Source organism: Muntiacus reevesi, chromosome 3, assembly GCF_963930625.1.
Source record: "Muntiacus reevesi chromosome 3, mMunRee1.1, whole genome shotgun sequence".
NCBI classification, from domain to species: domain Eukaryota; kingdom Metazoa; phylum Chordata; class Mammalia; order Artiodactyla; family Cervidae; genus Muntiacus; species Muntiacus reevesi.
Genome location: NC_089251.1, coordinates 173,049,568 through 173,076,269, shown reverse-complemented (window position 1 = coordinate 173,076,269; position 26,702 = coordinate 173,049,568). Strand labels below are relative to the sequence as shown.

Below are 26,702 nucleotides of genomic sequence, written 5' to 3'. Positions count from 1 at the left end.
TTTTTTTTAATTCAATAATATTATTTTTTATGTCCATATCTCACATTCAGAAAAGAGTTAGTGCTAAATTTCCTGATGTTTATTACTGGACTGACTGATTTTTTTGTTTTGATTTTTTTTTCTAAAAGTTTTTTATGTCAATTCATCGAACTAGTGGTGGTTGTAGAATATTTTGCTCTACTAATGAGTATTAATTGCTCTTTGTATAAATAATATTTAACAGATTAGTAATATACTTGTATTACACAGTTATACTAACATTTTCTTTTCATCAGCTTTTATTGATGGTAAGTTATCACTAGAAAATAGTTACACAGAAGATAGTAATATAGGCAAGAAAATCTACTTTTTAAAAGGAATTCAGAACAGGGTATGTGTTGCATTTTAATTTGTTGAGTACATTGTGGTAAAATTGCTTGGGTTACTTTTTAAAAAACTATTGGTGACCAGATAAACAAGAGCATCTACTCTTTGGGACACAAGCTGATGTATGTAGGAGTCACAGTTAAGTAGTTACTAGAATTGAAGGGAAAAAGTTCTCAAGATATCTTAAGGGATCACTGTTAAACAAAAAAGTTGAAAATACAGGCCCTGTGTATTTGCATTGAGAGTAATTTGGTGTTTACCTTGTGACAGGTGTGTACCCGTACTGTACTTACCTGAATGCTGTTTGCTGCTTTATGATGATTTTCAAAGGAAATGGAAAAATAAACATGGAAATGAGGTTTCAAAAAAACTTTCCATTTCCACAAAGCCAATTCTTCCTTTTTGCATATGAAAATGTATTGACACCTGTTGGTTGAGCTTGATTCTTTTTCTTGAGATTTTTCTAGCTGAGGTGAGGGTTGCCCTGAATGAGACATCCTTATTCTCTTTGTGAGATTTTCCCTTCGTGAACACTGGTGTGAATTTATAGGATGACGGTTCAGAACTGTTGCTGTAGCTTTGTGAATGAAATAAATCCATTGTATTCTTTTGAGGAAGGAAACTGGTTCACGGGAAAATTGAACTGGTGATCTTAGCCTAACCAAACTGCGAAATCAGTACTTCTGTAGGGTAATACATGACCAAAAGAATAGAAAGAAACTCCATGGAGTTTGCTTCATATGCCTTCTATGATACACCTGTGCACAGTAGCTGACTAACCCAAGAAGTCCTGGCTGATTCATCCTTTCACCGTGAGTCAAGACTGGTCTACTAGTGAACCTAATTCACCTGTCCAGGAGTTTTGAATTAGTTTTGAGTCCTGCTTGTGTGCCAGGTACTTTGCTAGGTGATGAGATTGGAAAGATGAGTAAGATATGTCCTTGCCCTCAAGGGACAGGTATTCAAACTAGTATAGTGAAGTGAAGTCGCTCAGTTGTGTCCGACTCTTTGCGACCCCATGGACTGTAGCTTACTGGGCTCTTCCATCCATGGAATTTTCCAGGCAAGAGTACTGGAGTGGGTTGCCTAGCAAATGCAGTGACCAGGTTAAATGTAAAACACTTTAGCGATCTACAGGAGGGAGTGTTCCACCCTGTGAGGGAAGGAAAGGTATGAGAGGGAATTCTTCACAGGAAAGGTGACACAATCTTTGTGCCAGATAGGCAAGGAAGAGGAGAATTTGGGAGAAGCAACGCCATTTCAGTCAGAACAACACGCATAAAGGATGGAGGTAGGAGAGGACACACCTACTCAGTACAGTGCATTAGGTACCAGTGGTGGGTTAATCGGAAGTGAGGTAGAAAATGAGAAGAGCATGAAAATACTTGTATACTCTATAAAATAGATTTGACTTCATCCCATAAATGATGGAATGTTTAAATTAACATCCTAGAAAGATTTCTCTGGCTCTAGAATAGAGAATATTTAGGAGCTGGGGGTGGGGTGGAAGAGGTAGCTTTATAACCATTTATTTGAGAATTGATGAAGTGATGAGTTAAGGCTGTAATTAAGGAGAAGAGTGGGTGATGAATTTGAGAATACTGAGTGTGAAGTAAGGTAAGAATCTCACACGCCCCGGCTTGAGTACCTGGGTGCAAAGTGTAATGCCTGTCAATCATTGATAAAAGAACATGCCAGGGGCACTAGCAGGTGAGGAAGATATTTGAGTTCTGTTTATGGTTGTATGGCTCCTATAGAGAGAGAAAGAAGAAGATATCACTTTATGTGTGTGGGGTGGGAGTGATAACAACTGGGAAGTCTTCTCTGATTAGATGACATTTGAGCAGGTATCTGAGTGAAGTAATAAAGAGAAAACTTTCTAAATAGAGAGGTAGGAGCATGCCTGCCATGTTCTAAGAGCATGAAGACCAGTGTGGTTGGAGTTGAGAAAGGGAGAAGTGTAGATGAGATCCTGGTGAGTATGTGCTTTTCATGTAGTGCCTTTAGATTGTAGTAGGGATTTTAGTATTTAGGATGAGCTTAGAAGCTACTGAAGGGTTTTAAAACATAAGTTATTTGCCTTTTCCCCTCTCTCACTTGTTAAAATATGATTTGTTAGTGGCTATGTGTGTGTAATTCTATGTTATTTTCATGTAGGTAAATTCATGTAACCCTCACAGTCAGGATACAGAACTAGATCTGTTCCATCATCACAAAGAAACTCCTCTGTGCTACCCAGCCTTAACCACTGATCTGTTCTCCATCACTGTAATTTCGTCACTTGGAGAGTGTTATAAAAGTGGAATCATACATTATGTGATCTTTTGAGATTGGCTTTTTTCCCCTCAGCATTATACCCTTGAGATCCATTCTAGTTGTTTTCTTGTATCAGTTGGTTCTTTCCATTTTAATTATAAGAATTAAAATGTGAGTGTGTGTTTTAGTCACTTAGTCATGTCCGACTCTTTGAGACCCCCCATGGACTGTAGCCCACCAGGCTCCTCTGTCCATGGGATTCTTCGGGCAAGATACTGGAGTGGGTTGCCATTCCCTTCTCCAGGGAGGAAGTTGGAAGGGTACCATTGTATGGTGTACCACAATTAATTCAGTCATTGACTGAAGGACTTTTGTGTTTCTAGTTTGGGGCTCTAAACACAAAGCTGCTGTGAACAGTTTTGTAGGTAAAATACGTTTTCCTCTCTCTAGGATAAGTCCCCTGGAGTACAGTTGCTGGGTTGTATGACAAATATATATTTAACTCTATAAGAAACTGCCACTTTTCCAGAATGGCTGAACCATTTTACACTCCCACCATCAGTGTGTAAGAGATACAGTTTCTCTGCATCTTTGTCAGCATTGGATACTGTCAGGATATTTTTTATTTCAGCCATTCTAATAGATATGTAGTGATGTCTCCTTGTAACATTAGTTTGTATTTCCCTAGTGGCTAATGGTGTTGAGTGTATTTGCATGTGCTTGTTTGATGTCGTATCCACTGTGAAGTGTCTCTTCAGGTCTTTGCTTATGTTCTAATGTGATTGTTTTCTTCTTGTTGAGTTTAATGAGTTCTTTATATATTCTGGATAGAAGCACTTTGTCAAATAGGTGATTTGCAAATATTTTCTCCTGGTCTGTAGCTTATCGTTTTCATCTTCTTAATGGAGGCTTTTGCGGAGAAAAAGAAATTATGAAATCTAATTTATCATTTTTCTTTTATGAATTGTTCTTTTGTTATCAAGTCTAATATCTTCTTAACTTTAGGTTCCAAAGATTTTCTCCTGTTTTATTCTAAAAGTTTTCTGAAAAGCTTTATGTCTTGCATATGTAGGTCTGTGGTCTGTTTTTACTTAATTTTCACATAAAGGTATAAAGTTTAGATTGAATTTCATTTTTTGTCTGTGAAATGATCAGCTGTTGCAATACCACTTATTGAAAAAAAATTACCCTTCCTCCATTGAATTAATTTTGCACATTTGTCAAAAATCAGATGGCTGTGCTCTGATGGTCTACTTCTAGATTCTCTATTCTGATCCATTGATGTTTGTGTTTATCCCTCAACTAGTATCTCATTTTCTTGATAACTGTAGCTGTATGGTAAGTCCTAAAACCAGGTAGTGAAATTTCCCTAATTATTCTTTTTCAGAATTGTTTTTAACTATTCCATTTCCTTTCCATGTAAAATTTAGGATCTGTTTTTTTAAAAAGCTGGAATTTTGGTAGGAATTTCATTAAACTTTTAGATGTATTTATGGAAAATTGATATTTTTATTTTGTTAAGTCTTTCAATCATAAACACAGTTTATCTCTCCTTATATTTATAGACTCTCTGATTTCTTTGATCAGCATTTTATAGCTTCTAACACACCCACATTTTATATATGTTTTGCTAGATTTGTACCTAGGCCCTTTTTCTTTTTTTTTTGGAGCAGTCATAAATGATACTGTGTTTTAAATTTTGGTTTCTAGTTGTTTATTGTAATTTATAACAACATAGTTGATTTCTGTGAGTAGATCCTATATCCTGAGACTTTGCTAAACTAATAAATTCTAGTAATTTTTTTGTATGAGTTTTCTAATGTATCTGTGAATGCAACAGTTACGTTTCTTCTTTTCCAATGACTTTTATTCCCTTTTCTGACCTTACTGCTCTGATAAATACTTTCAGTACTATGTTTAGTAGGCATGGGGAGATTAGACATGCTAGTCTTATTCCTGATCTTAGGGGAAGGCATTAAGTCTGTCACCATTAAGTACATGTTAGCTGTAGGTTTTTTGTAGGTGCCTGTCTTTTCCTTATTTGAGCTTTTATCATGACTGGGTATTGAAATTTCTCAAGTGGTTTTTCTATGTCAATTGATACGGTCATATGGTTTTTCTTATTTAAACTGTTAACTGATGTTAACTTCCCTTTTTAAAGATATACTGTGGCAGCTCTTTGTGGAATAAACTCTAAGGGCAGGGTAAACATGTCAACGGAGAAGCCATATTGGAAATTATTGCAGTTATCTAAGTGAGAGCTGATAGTGGCTTGGACCACAGTAACAACAGGAAACGGTATGAAGAGGGCAGATTTTGGATATGTTACAAACCCTGAGTGGCAGGCAGGATGTGTTGATGAATTGGATCTGAGGCATAAAAGAGCAGTCAAGGAGTACTCAAAGATTTTTGGCCCAAGCATTTGAAAGTATGGAGTTGCTGTTGACTGAGTTGGGGAAGACAGTGAAGTAACAAGTTGGGCTGGACAATCAAGAGGGTTTTTGTTGGGGCATGTTAACTTTGAAAGGTCTACTAGACATTTAACTGGACCTATCAAGTAGGTAACTTGAAATTCAAAATGGAATTCAAGCAAGAAATTCAGGCTGGAAATAGAAATTAGAGTCATCAGTTGAGTTGATATATGAGAAATTAAGTGATATTTATTAAAAATTTTACCTATAACCTTTTTCTTTTTACTATATTGTTTTTTAGGTTTATTAGCAAAGAACATGATTCTCCTAGCACATGAAAAACTTTGTGAAAATTTGGATTGTTTTGTTTATTAACACTGTTGCCTTATCTCACATTAAATGCACCAGAAATTATGTGATTGGGAGACAATTTGGGAGATATGTATGTATTGTAATGTGTATTTAATCATGCTTATTTGATAAGTAGATGGCTATAATAGTAGTATAGACACATATGCCTTACTAATTTTGAGAGCTTTGTCCTAAATCTTTGTAAACAAAGTAAAAAGTTTACGCATATTGTAGACAAGTTTTGATACTATTATTAAGTGGCTGAGAGGCTTTCTGAGGCAACATTTCTTTTGTAAAAAAAAACAGGTAGCCAGAGAGACAGATCAAAAATAAAAATAAAAACGAGAATGCAAAATAGATAGCAAGGAGAGACTTTTTTATTTTTTTAAGACTTCTGACTTAAAGCCAGAATTAAATTGGTAAAGGGAAAGGGTGAGCCTCTGTTTACAAACTTGATAAAAAGATACCCTCTGAGTTCCATTCAGATATGTTTTCTTCATATTAAGGTATTCTGGAAAATGCTTTTTAAGTGGCATGACATTTTCTGTGGTAGCTAATTAATGATCTTTTCTTATTTATAATATAAATATCTCTAGCACATTATTTCCCCTGTTGCAGGGTTTGCCATATGACATTATAATATTCTGTTTATTTTTCAGTTTCTCCCACTGATTAAGGTTTTACAGCATTAAGTACAATGCCTTAGTACAGTAAGCTCTATGTAAATATTTATGAATGAATGAGTGAACAAACACACTACTAAAGTTTAAAGCTATTAGATTTACTTGCTTTTGAAAGTGTGTTTTTGAGATTCCACAGTATAAATTATGGTCGAAAGTCTTCGCTGAGTAGTGCCCTAATGCTTTCAAACAAACATTATACCCCCGAAAAGTATACCCAAACATAGCACATTACTAACCCAAGGTCAGTGAGGCACATGTTTTGCGTCTTGTTATTTGTTCTTTTTTCATAGTAATAGTGGTTTTAAAGAATTCCCCTGCCAACGAAGGAAACACAAGAGATGCGGTTTCGATCCCTGGATCATGAAGATCCCCTGGAGGAGGAAGTGAAATGGCAGCCAACTCCAGTATTCCTGCCTGGAGGATCCCATGGACACATGGAACCTGGTGGGCTGCAGTCCATGGGGTCGCAAAGAGTTGGACACAACTGAATGCATACACACACACACAGTGGATTTTTACAAAATCTAAACCTAGCCTAGACTTCTTGTATGCAGTGGAGCACACATTGTAAATAGTAGGTTGGGCTTAGAGTTTAGTCTATAGTAGTATCTCATTGGAAATTTCCTATACACATTTTAAAAGAAAGTAACTTTCATCTTCCTTTTACCTACTCCCCCCCTCATTTCCAGGTTGATGGTAGAGGTATAAGCCAGGTTTCTTTTCAGTAATGAGTATACATACTTTAAAAAACATTTTCATATACCTTTTCTCCTTTGAGCTTTATAAGACAAAAATACCCTGAGTCTTTACTATTCCAATTCATATTTAAGCCCAGAAGAGCAGTTATTTTTGAAAACCATAGTATTTTATTTCCAAATCTCTAGTGTGTGTTTTTTGTATGTGTATGTTTATGTACATGTATGTATATATCTGTGCGTGCATGCTCAGTTGCTCAGTCATGTCTGACTCTTTGCGACCCATGGACTGCAACCTGCAGGCTCCTCTGTCCATGAGATTGGCCAGGCAAGAATACTGGAGTGGGTAGCCATTTCCTCCTCCAAGGGATCTTCTCAACTCAGTGATCAAACTCACATCTCCTGCATTGGCAGGCTGATTCTTTACCTCTGAACCACCTGGGAAAAGAAGAAAGAAAGTGAAGTTGCTCAGTCATGTCCAACTCTTTGCAACACTGTGGACTGCAAACCACCAAGCTCCTCTGTCCGTGGGATTCTCCAGGCAAGAATACTGGAATGGGTTGCCTTTTCCTTCTGTAGGGAATCTTCCCCACCCGGAGATCAAACCCAGGTGTCCCACATTGCAGCCAGACTCTTTACTGTCTGAGCCACCAGGGCCTGTCCAGCGACCTGGAAAACCAGGTATATATCTGTATATACATATATATATTGTGCTAGTCCATGAAACATTAATGAAGTTTATAGGAAAAATGGCTTTCCTCTGATATTGTTGACACCAATGTAGTAAGTATAAATTGTTTAGTGCTCTGTTTTAGGCATTGTCATGGAAAGACAGGGAGGCTGTATAAAATTATCCTTATTTTCTGTAGGAGAAACCAGTATATAGTCAGCTGAGGATTCTTGAGAACATTAAATGAGCAAATGCATTATAAATCATTTGACCTAGTGCTTAGCACATAAATGTTTAATCTTACTCATTGTTACAAAATTGTAAACTTTGTTATAAAAATAATAAACTAAAACTTTATTGTTAGACCTCTTTTCATTTTACTTTCTTGGTTCAGTTCCTTCTTGCATTTTATCTAACTTTTCTAACTCCTTTGTTGTAAGTTCTTGGTTTTTATGTCTCCCCTCTTCCTGTCCAACCTCTTTTCCATTATTCCCTAGGTCAATGTCATCACCTTCTACTGAAATGCAGTGCAGTCTAATTCTGCAAAGTCTCTTACCTCTCTTAGGAAGGAAAATGACATGATCCAGCAGTGTTTCAGGAACTGGAAATCTTGTTGCCACTCTGAAATATAGCTTAGAAGACCTAAGAGTAGAGTAAGCTATCAGATGAGAGATTACTGTGTTGCTTCAATTGTCCAGATAACAGGGACCTGAACAAGGGTGTTGTGGGAATAGAAAGGGGAATTAATGCAAGAAGCACTTGTGGGAGTAATCAGTAGAACTTTGCCACTGATTGTATATGGTGAGGAAAAGAATTGAAGACCTTGAGATTTCTAGCTTCAGAATCAGTTCTGTACTATTAGTAAGTAGCATATAGATATATTATTGTGTGGGAGGCAGAGGGTTGAGTTTTGGACAAGATACTTTAGTAGCATGGCACTGTCAGACTGTTTATTTGTTCCAGTCCCACCCACTCATCCTCCCCCCTCACTCACTCACTGAATTCCATTGCTATTAGTCCCTTTAAGAAAGGTAATTTCTATTTGGTCATAATCAGCACTAGAGACTGAAATATGTGGAGAGCAGTCTTTTGTTTCCTACCCACATTCCCATTGCCCTCCTCTTTTGGAACCTTCCAAAAAGATTACTTAGAGTAATATTTACCACCATTACTACTATCACCCACCCCACTTCTGGGATATTCATAGATAATTTTTTTTATTTTTATGTAAAGTAAATGGGGTGACTTGGCTGGCCTTTTTGGAGAAAAATAAAACTTTATAAAGTGTTTGTGATTTAAAGATTAATCAATGAGTAGAGTAATACCTCATTCATCTAGTATTACTGGGCAATAAATATTCTAAATAAGACAATTGAAACTTATCCACAAATCTGTTTCCATGTAGACTTTATGTATATAGAGCTTTTAATGCTATTTTTATATATACTATGTAGATGATAAATAGCTCCAAATCTATTTCCTTATAATGTTTTATAGGACTTACTGCCTTCTGAGAACATTTCTCCACCCTCACTTTACCTCCTGTTCTCCTTTTTGTTCCAGGGTTTCAGAATGAGAATCAGGAGTCCCTGATTCTAGTCTACAGTCTAAAAGTAAATTCTTATTTGAGGATCTCTTTTTTTTTTGGTTGTTTTTTACCATTGAATCTGTGAAATCTGGATTTGTGCCTAGCATATAGTAGATGCTTAGTATTTTTTTGAATGAATCATTGTTTTATGCCTACTTTAGCACTCTTCCCCTGATTTATTACTTGGAATTCATCACTGCCTAGTAAATAAGTTTCTGAGTTCTTAATATAATATGACTAGGTTCTAATTGGGTTGAATTATTAATGTTAAACTTCCTTTATGAGTCTGTTTTTGCTGCTTAGTAGAATTTTCAGTCCTCTTGATGCGTTTTCTGGTCCTTAAACTTTTGAAAGAAACAATCTTCAACTACTTGGTTTATAGAGAATGAGTAAGTTAGTCACTCAGTTGTGTCTGACTCTTGGGAACCCCATGGATTATAGCCCACCAGGCTCCTTTATCCCTGGGATTCTCCAGGCAAGAGTATGGGAGTGGGCTGCCATTCCCTTCTCCAGGGGATCTTCCCAACCCAGGGATCGATCCTGGGTTTCCCACATTACAGGCAGATTCTTTACCATCTAAGCCACCAGGGAAGCCCTTATTGAGAATAGTTTCTTTACTGAATACATTCTATGGGCCTGTATTACATATAGGCAGTGCCGCTATATACAAGTATGTCACCCATGTCCCCAGGGATCTTACACTTTAGATGAAGAGACACAGAAATGGAACTCTAAGAGAATAATTACATTTTGGGTCATGAAGCACTGATCCACAGGTGCATTAGGAGTTCTAGAAAAAGGAGGGATCCATGTGGGCTGAAGCAGTGGAAAAATAATGCAAAAAGGAGATGGAACGTGAATTGCTTTTGAAGAGGTAGTTAAGATTTTGCCAAGCATTCGGTGGAGAAATGACATCCTAAGATAGAGCAGTAGTGTAGCCAGGAATGAAAACAAGGTTGAACATGTTTAGACAAAGTCCAGATTTCTCTGAGTGTGGAGACTAGTGGGAAGTAAAAGTAACTAGATTTAATAGGATTTTACTCTAGACTCCAAAACCCTGAAGAGGATCTGAGGACAGAATTTAGAGGAGTCCCTGCATTTAGATGGGGAAAAAAAGCTCTTTATATTGTTACTAACAATAACCTGTAACTAAAATTTAACCTTTCTTTCTCTTATGATTTTAATCAGTAAAGCACAGTAGTATTACCAGTGCTATGATTTTATTAGTCATAGAAAAAGCACAAATATTATCTTTACTGTTTTGGCTGTCTCTGAATATAGTTTATGCAAATTACTACATTAAAACTATAGTTGTTGTTAGACTCCACTGGAATTTACATGTTGGGTGTTAGTGAAGAAGCTGATACATAAATATATCAAAAATATGGATTCTGAAAAACACTTGGTGATTTTCAATATAATTGATTTTCTTTGTGATCATTGATTTTATTTTACTCTTTTAAAATAAAGCTGGCCTTCTTTGTAATCCTATGTACTGTGTTTTATGTATTTCAAGTCATTCTGAGAGGCAATATGTAGCTTTCTCCCTGCCAAGCGGGGGTCCAAGGTACCAGTTCCAGTGGAACCAAACTGGAGAAGGCCTTGAAAACCACACTGAGAAGTTTTAATTGAAGTGATAAACAGGGGAGGAACCTAGTATATTTTTCATTTGTTTTTGTTATTTTAACAAAATTGTGTATTTACTCTGTACTGAGTAAATTTTTAAAATTTCATCGGGTTGGAGAAAAAAGAGCCTCTCCTTAGCTTACAGTTATAGATAAACTAAACTTTAAAAGTGAACAAAAGTTTGAATATAATACTACAGTCACTATCTTCACCCTCTTATGTATCTTTCCAGTTTCTTAAGTTCTTGTGCAAAGGAATGAAATATTTAGGGTGGTTATATAGGAATTTCTCTTAATCTGCTGTACTATACATGATTGGTCAAATGTGAAGGACTTAATGGCTGGGATGTAAGCTGTGGGTCTGTTCATTTAGAAGTCGGATGATTGGGATAATGTGGTAGCAGTTGGGGTGGAGTAGAATTGGCAGTTGTGGTATTTGGAAAGAAGAACCTATAGGACTTGGTGGTAGATATGAATGCTGAAATGGATGGAGTGGTGTTAGGGAAAGTATCAAAAGGAAAGTTAAGAATAGGACGCCTGAATTGGGGTGTATATATTGTATATTTTGTAACACCCCCAGCAAAGTTTGACGCATCACCCAGTATTTAAACATTAGTAGTTCTGCAGTGGAAAATGGAAATGTTTGCAGCAAGTAGGCTGAATAAAGCCTGTAAGTAGCTTCACATCAGTTCAGAGCAGATTTTTGCCACCATCAGATGAGCTTTGACATGAAACTTAATAAGAAATCTTTTCAGAACTTTTTAGACTTTGGAACTACGGAAGTAATTGTGAGCTGTGTTGACTGTAATATCCAGTGAGGAGAGTCTTAAGAGTGTGTTTTGAGGAATGTTAGTTATTGGATGGATGAAATTTGAAGCAGTTGAGAAAAGTAAAAGAAGGCAAGAGAAAATGTAATTTCAGTTTTCAGGTTAACAAGAAAATTGCTATTTCTAATGAAAACGGGAAGTTGAAGAGGGGAAGCCAGTTTGGGGAAGAGTTTGAGTTTAAAAAAAAAATAAGAGGGAAAAAAAAATCTTGCTTCACATGAGATACTCTTTTATTTTTCATGTGTTCTGTATCATGGGTAAACAAGCTTAGTAGTTTAGAAGTGTTGCAGTGGAAAATTTCCTTTTAAAATAAGCTCTTAATTTTCAGAGTCTGTAGACTCTGGTGTTAAAATATTAAAGTACTTCTAGCTTGGGAGTGGTTGGAAAGGTATTCCTATATAACTAGGATCGTGGCTCTCTCGCTAAAAAAACCTGGCTGATAGACTGAAAGGAGTGGAGTAAGGTAGGGGGCCCTCTAATAGGATGCCTGTGTGTATGGCTGAATCATTAGTATGGATGTTTTTATAATCATATGAATATATTCAGAAGTAGTAATTGCTGGAGAAGCAGTGGTAACTGACATGTTTTCAGTGCTTACCACATACCAGGCGCTGTTTTAGGCCGTGTTCAGCAGACAGTCTAGTGGTACCAGTTTCTGCCTTGTAGATAAGGTTGTGGTTATCAACCTAGGTGGGAAGCATTAGGCTAGATAGTGGTATGATTTTGATTCCCAGGTCCCCTTTAAAAATCTGGAAGATAGATGACTAATGCATGAGTTTGTGAAATTGAATAGGCTTTAACTTTATTGCCATTCTGTGACTTTAAAAAAAGAAACTTTGGTGAATGGACTCATACATTAGTATTGTCATACTAGAAATATGGACAAGTATTTTTAACAAAAATGAAACAGGGTCCAATAATTACTCTTGAACTTTGTTTAGTTGCTTTCTGTTTACTATATATAAATATGCTGTATAAGTGTATATTTTATGATTCATAAGTTTAAAAAGACAAATATTGTCTTAAACTTTTATTCAAATTTTCCTAGTGACTTGTGTGAGTTGAACTTTATGTTTTTCTTCTATTAAATAAGGATGTTGGACTAAATCTCTAAGGCCCTCTCAACATTGAATTCTATGATTCTGATTGTTAATTTTCATCAAATAGAACAGAAAGCAACTACTTAAAGAAGCCTCTCCCTAGATTAGTACTGTAAGTGTAGGTAAGATACCAAAGGAAGATGTGAAAGAAGAAATGTCATAGTTTGTACTTAAATCCTTTTGACAAACATTAAGAAACACTGAAACAAGGAACCTTGGAAACTAGAAGAATGTGCAGTGTTGACCAGAAAAGTTTCCAAGAAGAGCATTATCAGAAAGCATTCAAGTTAGTATTTAATTAATGAGTCAAGTTAATAAACTATAGAGGAAGGAGCCCTGGACCTGAAGTTAGAAAGCCACAAATACATTTCTGGCTCTAACTCTGCTGCTTATTGGAGTTTCAATGATCAGTAAATTACTTCATTTTTCTGAACCTTGCAAAGGAGAGTAATAAGTACCTGGCCTTACTTGGTGGTTTTTCGTAGGAATCAAATGATACGGTAAATTAGGTGGCACTAGTGGTAAAGAACCCGCCTGACAACAGAGAAGACGTAAGAGATGCAGGTTTGATCCCTGGGTCAAGAAGATCGCTTGGAAGAGGGCATGTAACCCACTCCAGTATTGCCTGGAGAATCCCTTGGACAGAGGAAGCTGGCGGGCTACAGATCACAGAGTCGGACACGACTTAAGCGACTTAGCACACACACGCAATAAAACTTAAAATATTCTGTGAACTAACTTTCTTTTAAAAAGCAAAATTTAACTGAGTATATTTGAAGATGTGATTGGATTTATTTTTAAAAATATATGAATCAAGCAGCAAAGTTATTATAAAATGATAGGTAAGGATCCTGAAGAGGTTATTGAATTTGGTGATTTGAATGAAACTGTTACTAAGGGAGGAAACTTGAGGGCAGGTTAAAGTAAAGTTGAGGCAGAGCATTATTGCTCAGTGGAGAAGTTTGGAAAGGCACAGATGTTAAAAGAGAGGTGGCCTGGCATACTTGTTTATTCCTTGCATTGTTGTTGCAGACTTTTGTTTGCCTGTTTGTCTTCCTTACTGGATTAGGGACAGGTGGAAAGCAGGAACTGCAGTCCATTCTCAGTGCCTTGAATAGAGTAGCAATTTTAATAAGTAGCTTTGTAAATAAATACTTGCTGAACAAGACTTAGCTGGTAAAGAAAATTTTTGTGGTACGAATTTGTGCATGATGTATGTTTAAGATGGTTAAGACTTAAACGTATTCATAGGTTGAAGTGAGAGATTGAAAAGAAGAGGTGTTGGTTTTCTCAAAGAAACAGGAAAAAAAGGGATAGGATCTGGAGCCACAAACGAAAATGCTGGTCTTAACTGGTAGAGAGACTCTTCCTTACGAAAAGCACCAGATGATTACATATTTCAGAACATAGAGGGAAAAAAATAAGCTTCCATATTCTTTTTACAAAACCAAGATAATGTAAAATAAAAGCATAAAAGATTACACACCAGTCTCACATAGTTTGATGCAAAAAATACATAATAAAATCAAATGAAATCTAGCATTACATTAACAGAATACTACAAATGAGTGGTATTCCTGTTAGGAATAAATAAAATTAAGTCATATTAGGTGATGGGACATGTGAATATCTTGAGGGATATAGAAAGAAGGGAAATCAACATTTATTTCTAATAAGAATCCTTAGTGAAAAAAAAAATAAGTGAACATAGATATATAAGATTTTATATATCTCAGACCAGAAGCCAACATTTTGTTACTAGAAATGGTGAAATACTAGAATTTCTATTTTAGTATTTAGTGAAATACTAAATTCCTTTTAAAAACTCATGAATCAAAAAAGGTCTGGCTGGCATTACTGTTACATAACATTGTCTTGAGAATGCTGGCCAATATAATTAGACCAAAAACAAAATAAGAGGTGTAATTATTGAAAGGGAGGATGCACATTTATTTGTAAATGACAGTTTATATCTGGTAAATCCAAAAGAATCAACTGAAACATTATGTGAGTAATGAGATTTCAATGTGATAATCTGGTTATAAAATAAAAACCCCCCAAAGTTAATGGTTTATCTAGAAAAGTGTTTCTTTCTTTTTAGGTGATCTGTAAACTGAAAGCTTATCCATATGGGTTAATGAATGGGATTCCTCAATCTTAAATACTCTTTATTATGCCTTCTGGCAAAACTTACTTAATCTTATCAGTCTCTAAGTAAATCGCAGTCTATTTTGAGTAAGATTCTTTCCATGTTAACTTTTTTTTTTTTTCTTTTTTTTATGTTTTTTTTTTTTGTTTTATTTTTTGTTTTTTTTGTTCCATGTTAACTTTTAAAACCTCTTTGAAATAAAGTTGTAGTAGTGAACACATTTCAAGTAAACTTTAAGAAAAGAATTTTTTTTTTCCTTTTTAGAATTCCTTGTGGCTTGTGATACTTGCTCTATTACTTGGTAATGCCAGGGAAGGTGTAATCTGATCTCTGAACCATATTTGGTAAATAATAATTTCATGTGGAACCCACTGTTCTATCAGTAAGAGGAAAATTATTGCTCAAATGTAAGACTTTTCTATGCCCTTAAAGCATTTCCTGACTTAAAGACCAAGTTAGATCATATATTGATTCCTTTTGTTTTTTAAAAGACACTGTATCCCAGTTCTATAATGTTTTGGTTTGACTAGAGGTGTGTTGACAAAAGTATTTTCTACTTTACTTGGATGAGGAAGAATTACATGTCTACTTGTTTACCATTAATTCTCTTTATCCTGAGTGTAAATTGTTGTATTTTTTTTTTATCATCAGTTGTCAGAATTGAGCTCTCTCACATTTGCCTTGTTCTGGGATCAATGTTGATAAATCAGGTTCTCTGTCTTAGGATGTGATGAAATTGAGTTATTTAAAGCTAAAGCTTGTTACACAGCTGTCGTTTCAGCATTTTATGAAAATGAAAGCTTAAGTATACTCAGATGTTTAGAGCAAAGCTTCCCGGGTGGCACAGTGGTGGAGAACCTGCCTGCCATTGCAGGAGATGATAGAGTGTGGGTTCGATCCCTGGGTCGGGTCAATCCCCTGGAGTAGGAAATGACAACTCACTCCAGTATTCTGGCCTGGAGAATCCCACAGACTGAGGACCCTAGCAGGCTGTAGCCCATGGGGTCACAAAGAGTTGGACACAATTGAGCATATAGAAATCTGCTGAATACCTACTGTCTGCCAGGTTGTTCGGTGCTAATTCTCATGACAATCCAGTGAGGTAGGAGATGGTGTCCCATTTAATAGAACAGAAACTTCTGCAGAGTTTTAGTTTGTACAGGAACCAGATTTGGAACCTAGATCTTCTCTACCAGAATATTTTCATCTACAGCATGCCATTACAAAAGGTGGAAAATTGACCTTGTCCTTAAAAACTACTTTGATTCTATTTTGCTTTGTTGTGTCCTAGTTACTAGAAATGCAGGGAGTTAAGTTCTTTGCATCCTTGTCTTCACTACTTTTTTGTCCTGTTACAATCCTCACCATCTGCCATCATTGGACAGCAGCAGAGGATTCAGTTTATTTTGACTACTGTGGGATTGATTCTCTTCTTTCTTAGACACTCCTAAAATTATCAGCTTGCCAAGCATAAGAACATCATTCTAGGCCCTAGTATCTAATTAGTACAACAGTCTTAACATTTTTAATAGCCTGCCATTTCTGTAACCTTTGAACTTGCAAGGTTTTTTGTGTGTGTGTTAATAATGTGGACCTAACCAAAAAAAAAAAAAAAAATCATTGACTCTATTTTGGTAATGGAAAAAAGAATTTCTAGTGTGGTTAAGAACCACATCTTATGAGCTGTTCTTTGCGTCCCTCTTTAAGAAGTACCAACTATTTTTAAAAATTGGAACTTTATTTCACTGCTTAGATGTATCCAAAGCATTTCTTAAGAAAAGTCTGAGAACTGATTGTAGGAATTTAGGGAAACAGAAGGTAATTGGAAATAAGATAGCAAAAGAGAAGAGTAAAGTGACGTAAAAATGAGAACTTTACAATTCCAGTCTTATTAATGAAAATGAACTTACTGTTGGTTTTCTCATTCTATATACTCTGGTCCCATATTGGACAGTCTGTTGCTGAAAGCCAGTAGAGATTTCATAAAGGCTACTGGTTTAGTTTCTAGAATTGGGAGTTTAGAGTGGAGTTGGGTAGATTAAGACAATGACTTAAATAATGCAAATAGCATCTTTTGGTAACTTGTAATTTAAGAGAGTCTTTTCCACTTAAGAGTATTTCCTATGTGAGACACGGGGGACCCCCTCCCTGCCATTAGCTCACAATGTCATCTGGTCTCGTTTCTTGTTCTGCCTACCTCTAGTTTACTCTAGTTTCTCTTCTGCTTTCAAGGCTCCAGACCCAGTTCCTGGACCTGCCCTGGAAAAGAAGTATCCAGTAGAGATGAGCTCACTGCAGTTACTTAATTAAAAATTTGTAAGCTACAAAAATGGCAATGGGCCAATCAAGAACAGCTACCATTTGAATTTTTCTATTTCCAGGTATGCTAAAGTCCATGGCACCAGTCAAGCTTAGCCATGTAACTACCTTACTATGAAATCTGTAATAACCAAAACTTTACTTTCAAAACTTTGGTCATCTTGCTTACAGTTTGGTAACATCCCTAACCACTCGGTGACATGCAACTAGTATTGACTTTAATGTACCTTTTGCCTGACTATTTCTAATTTGACTTGTTTGTAACAGCAAACTAATGGAAAAACAATTAAAGAAAAATTAATTATAAATGCTATTGAGTTAAGCCCTATAAAAATGTACAAAAAGTACTCTGGTCTTCGTTGAGAAGTACAGAAACAACCAAACTGTCTTCCTTTAAGAGGTTCACATATGGTACAAGTAATTTAGAGAATTAAATAAATGAAACAGTTCTCTGTCCTGAGGTCCTCAACTAATCTACACTGTGAGTGCCTTCACATAAAGAGTTAATATGGTCTTCAAAAATGGGGGTGGGAGTGGGAGTGGGGAAATTGAAAGAAAATTCCTGGACAGAATCAAGTAATGTATTATGTAATAGTTTTACCTGAACAATTTAATTCTATTTTAAATGTAAGTATATAACTGGTATTTGCTATATTTTTACTTGATTGCCCAAAAGAAACCAGACGAGAAAGTCATCAGTAGTTGGAGTTGTCATGGAAGGTAACAGCAAAACTAAAAATTAAGGTTTCTTACTACCTTAGATTTTGACTGAGAAAAAACTACTTGTGAATGTTTAGAGAGCTGAGTTAGCTTTTAAGGACATTTATCACTTTTACTAATTTGTATAGATTTAGGAAAAGTTAATCCATAAAAGGTGACTTTATTTGCTAAAGGGTAGATGACCGTACATATCTTTTGATTTTCAAGTTCAGTTCAGATACGTTAGAGATTACCCAAAATTGAACAAAGGAATTTTATATCCCAGTTGTGATTTTAAAAGATGATTCTGATATCCTAGCTTATGCTTTGTATGCCTTCCTCCAGTGTTAATACATAATAAATTTAATGTCAGCCAGTCTTGTCAGCATTAGGTCACTGATTCTGTGCCACTTCATTTGTTTAGCATTGAAACAATTATATCTCACTGAGTGTTGAGTTAGGGCAGGAAAGAGAGCTACTGCCAGAGTTACTAGGGTCCTTACCACTGGTAGATGAATTGAAGGGGTGATAAGAGAGAATTGCTTCTGAATTTGAAGTCTTACTAGTTATCACTGGGGCTAAGAGTAAAGGTGAAAGTTTTCTACATTAGTGAATGTAAATTGTATATAAAACACTTTATTAGGTGCACTAGGGATGTAAAAATAAATTAACCTTGTTTTCAGTGGGCTTATGGACAAGTAATACCATAAAAAAGTATAATAGAGGTAGAAAAAACTGGAGAGAATCAACTTTGTAGAGAAAGTAATATTTCTACTGAGCCTTGAAGAGTAGATAGAAATCTTTAGCAAAAAAGACAAGAGTATTCCTGAGTTGTAGAAGTCAAAGTATATAATATGTTCTAAAAGTTGTAAACAGTCCAGTATGCCTGCAGAATAGTAGGGTATAGAAGGATATGATGGATGGTGGAGCTATGCCACACATGCTTTCAGATGTATGATGAAGGGGTTTGTTTGGACTTAGGTTAGTAGGTGATGAGAATCCATTGCAGATTTATTTCTTAGCATTCTCACACTTAAGTCAGTGAGTTTTTTGAAAAGCTGACTGCAATAGAGTGAGGGCTGAAACTTAAAAAAGTTAGAGATCAGGCAGTAGCAATACCTATGAAGGCCAGCACTTACTCGTATTTGATCAGGCATCACGTGTGAAGAATTTTACCTGTATTTTCTCACTCACTCCTTACAGGAATGGTGTGAGAACTGAGATAATACAGGCTAACACTGTGGCACAGACCCTGACCCGTGGTGAGTCACAGTGACCGTGCTGTGAGCTCCGAGGAGAGTGCCCTTGCCCACTGTGTGTGTGGGCATTTAAGTCCCCTCTGTCAAGACTCCTGATGATTGAGCATTGCTGCAGTTATTAAGTGTATCAGTAGCGATTTCAGCATTGATAGCATAGGCTTAGAGTTATTTGAAAGTACACTGAATTGGCTCAGTTCTGGTACTTTCAAGTAATTCTTTCTGTGCCCCTCCTACTCTCTGACCCCCCATATCAGAATACAAGTAGTGTTATGGGGAAATATATAGAAAATATATAGGAAATACTTTTATAGGGAAAATACTCTGCTCTAGTCTCTGTTGCTTATGCTTGATTATACAAAAATACATGAATATATATTCTTATAAAAAATTAAAACGTAACAGAGATGACTAAATCTCCTTGGACCACCTTCTGTCTGTGTGTTCCTTTCCCCAGTCAGGTCTCCAAAATAATTAGTGTGTATCCTTTCAGAGCATTACCAGTGCATTCATATAAAAATATCTGTTTAAAACTTTTTTTTTAATAAAAAAATAAAGAAATAAAACTTTTTTTGGTGTCTTTTTTTTTTAAAACACAAAGGGCAGTTTGCATCTTTTTTCATCCAGTAATGTCTTAATAGGCCTTTGCATATAATATTTTGGATATCTTATTTGACTTAAAAAACCACATTGCTGTACATTAATTTACTCATTCATTCCTAAATGGTTATTCAGATTGTTCTTTTACTGATGTACACTGAAGTGACATTCTTGTATGTCCATGGGGTTGCAGAGTCAGACACAATGGAGCGACTGAACTAAAGTGACATTCTTATATGCTCCTCTTTAAACACACATGCTTGTCCGTAGGTTGGATACTTTATATTGTTACAGATGGAGCTCTGGTACTTCATGATCAGCAACAAATTTTCAGTCACAGCTGATGGTGCTAGCACCGGACAGTGACACCACAGTTGAGAACTGGCCTAGAAAACAGCTGTGCCACTGAGTTAGTTGGAACTGTAAATACATTTCTTAATACATCTTTCCATGATTCTCCTCAGTTAAAAAGAAAAAAAAGTGGGGTAACATTTGTCTTCTCTGTTTCACGTGTGGGGAGGATAAAATGAGATAAATGCTATAAGAAGTCTCATTTAAATCTGATTTCTACTAGTTTATGATTTTCTCAAAAGCAGGAACTATATTTTATTCATCTCTGCATATTTAGAGCACATTACCTGGCTTACAGTGGACAGTGTTTGTGGAATGGATCACAGACATTAAGGTGAACCAAAAAGTAGATTGTATTTGTGAAAATTCCAGGCCAGTAGAATTTTCTTAGATCTTACACATAATCTGGAATCTGTGCCATTTTTCATTGAAAACTTTCCACCTTTTTAGCTTTATCTCACTTCCCTTCTGCAGTACAGCTATAATTCTTCAAATTTATCCTATTCTTTCATGGTCTTTTTCCTAATACAAACAGTTGTCAGTGATATCCTGCAAGACTCTTTATGATTTATCTGTTATGGCTAAATCCAAGTACCATGTTCTTTGTGAAATTTCTCTTGCCTCTCCTCAGTTCCTACGTTTTAGACACTTCTTCCTCCTGATCTCCATGGCTGCTTACCCACCTCTCAGTGCCACACCGTGAGTGTTACTGAACGACTGCATGCCTGCCTCTGGGACTATGTGGAATGTCACAGAACCAGGCAGGGCTTGGAACTTCAGAGATAAATTAGGTGGATCTGGAAAGTGAGAGGGGTGTTGTTCTTGCTGACCTGTGGGATTCGGCACATATGGGGCAGGGGAAGGCAATTAAGGTTATCTGTGATATGCCCACGCCCACCCTGCTTCTTCAGCTTCACCCTGTATCACACCTTCTCACTGTCCTCTGACTCCCTGCCCTTCAACATGAACCAGCTACTTGTGGTTGCCCAGACTTGCCATGCTGTCTGATTCAAGTCTTTTCCCAGGCAGCTGCTTATGTTTGAAATCCTCTTCCCCTCTTGCCTGTCTACCTGGTAAACATCTTTTTGCCTTCTAAGACCCATCTTAGGTATTGCCCTCTTTAATTACTCCTACCCTTGAACTCTCCACTTCCCTCAGAATTGATTGGCCCTCCTGCATTTCCCCTGTGCTCTGCAACACAGCTCAGTTACAGTTCAGTCATTGTGTTCACTTATTGATGCATTTGTCTTCCTCTACTAAAATGTAAATTTCTTGAGTGTAGAAAAGTGTGCTTTTATTAATTTTTTCAGCACCCACTATAGTAGAGAGTGAGTAGTAGACACGCAACAAATGTTTGCATAAGCAATGTGTATACTATATAGTATATATGAAAATATTTAACAACAATACATTAGAAAATGTGTCATAAATCAAAATGTTGAGTAGATGATCACTTTCATATATGTTCATAGTTCATATTGTTATGAAAGTCATTCAAGATTTATGGATAAGTATTAGATAATGAGATTTCTGGTTCTTTATTCAATTATATGATATTAAATTAAATATCCTCTAAGGGTATCTATAATTGGAGAATTGTGAAATAGCTTTATATATAGTAAATATGTTGAGATAGAAGTTTCCGTACAGTTTTGAAATTATTCTTGACCATCTAATATACAATTCATCCCCCATAACTATAACAAGATTAGCAACCAACTTTTTAACAGTTCCATAGTGTTAGATTTGAAAGACTGGCACATACTTAACAAGATTATCTTAAATTCAAAGATGAACAGAAGAAACGGGTCAAGTAAGGGGCTGAAACTGCATGGGAATCAGTGGGTGAAATTTCTTCTTTTTTCTCTAAATCTTCATCTTAAAATGTCAATTTAGATTAATATTTTAGCCAAGTTATTGTAATTTTCACATGTCATTGAGTCCTACTTAGTTCATTCCAGATGTTTATGGTGGATGTAAGATGAAAACTGGTTCTTTCAAGTGCTTTCATTTTCTTTTCTGCTCTTTTTTTCCCTTTATCTATAAACAGGAGCTCATTATCATATCATTTATTTACATTGTGCCTTCTTTTAAAGATATTTATAAACGAGAGGGATTATCCAAAAATTACATTGAAAGGGGCACACTCAGAAGTAACTTTGTTTCCATCTTAAAGCCCTAATGTATTGGAAAATAATAATGAAATATGAATTGGAAAATACACACAAGGTAGTTAGTTATATAATATGTTTTGATGAATTATAACCATTCTGCCTTAGATTTATTGCACTTTTCTTGATCCTTAGAAAATGGTAGCACTCACCACAAAACCACAGGACATAAATTGCCAAGTGTGGCTGACTTGCACATTCCTTTTAGAGGACTTGTAACTGCTAAACCTTTTAACCATAAGAAATGGTCAGTATTCATGCACTTGAGGCAGTGTATTGATGAGTAAATTGGGAATTTTTATTTTAAGAGGAGATAGAGTATGGCCATTCTTAGCCATTTGACATGTATAAAATTACACTATTAATGTTTATTGTTTTTCTATATAAATTACTATAGGCTTATAAAGTTGAGAAATACATTTTCTGGTAACATAATCCTTTGTTCCCTTTAAGCTTTTAAGTAACACTAAATCTGAACATGATAAGTAATTCAAGTAAGTAGCATTTAGGTGACTTAGTTTGGTGTGTTTCTATTATTTCATTTTTGCAAATATCTATGTAAAGTGATTCAAGACTACAGCTGTTTTATGCTAGTTTATGCTAAAGATGGATTGTACTTATTCTTTTTTTTATCATAAATGATGATAGTATTTGAATTTTAGATTTTTAAATGCCATAGCTGTAATTCTTACATTTTAACTCTTAGGAAAATAATTTGATATTATAGAATTTGGAGAGCAGCAAGTTTTCTTTCCTTTAATAAAGATGTAACATCATATTCCGAGAAATACAATTCTAATAATTTGCTATTAAAAGTAATTTTGAAATTTTCATTCAGTTAATGACAATTGTAGATTATTTTAAAATTAATCAAATGTGAAGCATCAACTATTATATACTTGCTTGACATTTGATGAGATAGTTACATCATCAGTAATGAAAGAGGTACTTAAAATACTGTATATAATTAGATAATACTTTTTTTTTTCAGTTTACTTCTGAAATCCTTATTAAGGCCAAAAAGTTTCAAAACTTGCTTTAACTTCAAAAAAAATTAGCTGCTAAGTCACTGCACAGTCATCAGCCAGTCCACAGAAGAGACACAAGTTAAAATTAGTACTAAAAAACTGTTAACATCATGTTGACAACCAAGTACATAAGTTGAAACACTCTCCCTTCCCATTAAACATCCTGGGAAATTTAGTAATGGTTGTTGAGGTTGTGTGTCCCTAAAAAGCACCACTATAGTCAAAAAATAAAAATAGAACACCACAGGACTGAACAAGAAAAATGGAATTGAGGTACAACACTCAGAATGTCATCAGTGGACATTTTAAAAAGTAGAAACCTTAAAAAGCGTGATAGTGTAATTTTACGCATGTCAAATGACTAAGAAATACGTGTAAATACTTATATAATATTTACACAAATAAATACTGTACTTGACTTTTAAACAGTCCCAAAGTTTGCCTTATAGAAGGAACTTTGACATAGTTGTGGAAGCTTGTTATTGTGAAGTGAAGAATGGTTTTTTTGAAATTGGAAAGTTGAACACAAGTTGTGGATGGGTGTGACTGATTCCTCGAAGCTGCAGTAAGCTGAGGTTGCTGGCAGATGTTTGAGGTGTGTTCATATTTATATTTTGAGTGTTCATAGGCAGCTTGTTTCAGCTGAGTGTGGTTTTTTGCATTTACCTAGTGTTTCTGACAGATGAATTCACAGCAGAGTTCATTTAGTGCTCAAATTGTTGCCTAATATATCAATTGCATTGATGCAGTTTCAAAACAACTATTATAGCAGCACTCACATGTAGCCAAGGGTAAGACAAACACTGTAGTTTGGAGGGATAGCTACCACTTTTTATAGTAACCTTTAATCTAGATGTATTCTGATCTTTATTTAGAGATTTATTACAACAGATACTTACTGAGCATCCACTACTTGCCTTCCACTTTCTAAATGTTTAAGATACAGCAGTGAACAAAATAGTCTTTCCACTTTGAAACTAATATTACTTGTGTGAAAATTTCTGTTTGTTGTCACAGGTTGTTTTTAAGAGGTAAAATTGGATAGATGAATGGACCTCTGGTTAAAAAAAAAAAAAGAGTTTCCTGGGCATCAACACTTTTTCTCTAACCCCCTAAATTATATACATTTACAAGATAATTTTCTAGGGGTCTGTCCAGTCGAGATTCCATTGTTTATAGAAAAAAATTAGTATCTCTGGAGGTTGCTATGGAAATCAGAGTTAAATTTTAGGATAGTGTATATGTTAAAATGGTACAACCTCTTACTTTATTGTCTATAAGCTAAAGGAGAATCCCAGTGCAGTTGAGAAGTGAATTTCAGTTTTATCTATTTTGTCCTGTTCTTCCATGATATTCAACATAAGCTATATTTTTGTTATGGTAGTAAATTTGTTCTGGTAAAACTCAACCATGTACAAACAGGGCAAAGATGAAATATGTATATTGGTTTACCTAATAGTAGGCTAAACCATTTGTGTATCTCAAGACCTTCTATAATAAAAGCCACTGTTTGCTTGCAGCCTTCATCAACCTTTCTCATCTTCTCTTGTAGATACTCCCCACCCCAAACTCTTTCTTCATAATCCTCTTTTCTCCTGTCCCTCCTCTTCTAGCCAAACAGGTGACTGACTCCTTGTCTCCAGAACCTGCCTAGTGTTTATTGAATTGCCTTGCTTCATACTTCAACCTTGTGATGACTCAAGGCCCTTCCACCTCCTTCCTCAGGCCTGAGAGCACTCGGAACACCTATAGCACAATTTATACTGCTTATCTGGCACTTAGTTTCAACCTAATATTTGGTTTTCAGGTAGCTTTGTCTGAGTTATCCAATTAAGACAAATGATTTGTCCCATATACATGCGAAAGGAAGGCTTCGAAGGCTTTGTTAGCAAAGTAATGTCTTTGCTTTTTAATATGCTGTCTAGGTTGGTCATAACTTTTCTTCCAAGGAGCAAGCGTCTTTTAATTTCATGGCTACAGTTATTTTGGAGCCCAAAAAAATAAAGTCTGTCACTGTTTCCACGTTTCCCCATCTCTTTGCCATGAAGTGATGGAACCAGAGTTTATCCTTAACCAAACATTTAATTGTCTCATCTTATTAAATGAGACAACCCCTACTGATATAGAATTGTGGGTGAAATATTTAGCAGTGTTATTTCTGTTTTTAGCTGTTAACATGTTCTTTCACCAGAAAATTTTAGAAACAAGTAGTTAAAACAGAATATTGTTTCTTGAAATTCTACGGCTTAGGAAAGTTTTAAGCTTACCTGAGAGTAACATTTAGTTTATTCATTAATAAGACTTTTATACTAAAGGGCAACACTTTGACTGTCAGGTTTAAATTATGTAAATCTAAGTAGTTTATGTAAGGTATATTACCAGTTACTCCTTTTTTAAAAGTTGGATCTCTGGGAATTTAGCTTTGCTCCATCATTTACTTTGTATGGTACCTCCTGGTCAGGAACAGGCGCCTTGATTCTTTTACATATCTGTATAGTCATCGTTTGGGAGTTTTGTTTGTTTTTTAATCTTTTATCAAGGTTTGCTAATAAGTAACACATCTCACCTAAATCTGTCACTTCAGTGGTAGAATAGTAATGTTTACCCCATCCCCTCCACTCTCACATCTCTCCATTTCCCCTAGGGTTAGAATTGCAAGAGCTTTGCTGTTTTATTGGACTTAATGGAAAGCTAGCTTTTAGTCATACATGATTAATATTCTATAGCTCTTTCATTAACAACACACACACTTTTCTTCCCAAAAGACTAGTTTGGAAAGGACCTTGGTGATATAGTCCACCCTTGGTGATATAGTCCACCCATAATCTATTAACTGGCTAGGCTGATAGTATTTACAGGGAAAAGTAATATAAATATTGAATATGGATTTAAGCAAAAATTATGAAATAAGTAATTGGGCAGATGGACATAGGATTAGAGAAGGATGGTTATATTATGGCATGAGAACTAAGTTATAAAGCTAACTCTTCATTTTCCACAGTAGGAAATCCATAGAAAATGTGTAAAATTGAAAAAAATCAAGAAATAGTCCTATAAATCATCTTGTATAGGAATGTGAAGAAACAGCTTAGTGTTGACACTGGAATATGGAATAGGATAAAAGTGGAGAGGCATGAGGCATGGAAATTGCTGGTTTCCCCAATAAACTTTGTAATACTGTTTGGCTTTTTAAAACTATGTACATATGTTGTTCTTTAAATTTTTATTTAAGTTTTTCATTATATGGTAGGTCAAAAAATTAAGATGTCTTAAAATCAATTTTTGTATATAATGTTTAGTATTTGGGCTGGAAGGAATGTTGGCCTTTTAGGGAAAAATTAATAGTGACTATGTAATTTTCATATAAAGTATAACCAAGAATATTTTTCTTTGTGTATTCTTAAATTATATGGTAGGATTGTCTCATCTACACTGGTTAATTAATGCCAGCACCAAGGATGCCTCTCAGATGTTTATCTGCAGCCCAGAACTCTGAGCTCCAGGTCCATATATCCCAACTCCCTCTATGATATCACTGTTTTGAATTTGTAAAGGTA

General features: G+C 35.5%; 1 protein-coding gene across 3 annotated transcripts in view; it reads left to right on the top strand.

The window, feature by feature from the left end:
- The window catches only part of TAB2 (TGF-beta activated kinase 1 (MAP3K7) binding protein 2), an 81,720-nt gene that overhangs the window by 7,785 nt on the left and 47,233 nt on the right, over nucleotides 1-26,702 (top strand). For 2 of the 3 annotated variants that reach the window (XM_065931169.1, XM_065931171.1), the window contains exon 2: nucleotides 16,954-17,102. The exons of the other annotated variant lie outside the window; for it this stretch is intronic. The gene's annotated coding sequence lies outside the window, so the exon portion shown is untranslated. The remainder of the gene's footprint in view (nucleotides 1-16,953; nucleotides 17,103-26,702) is intronic. 3 annotated transcript variants of the gene reach the window in all.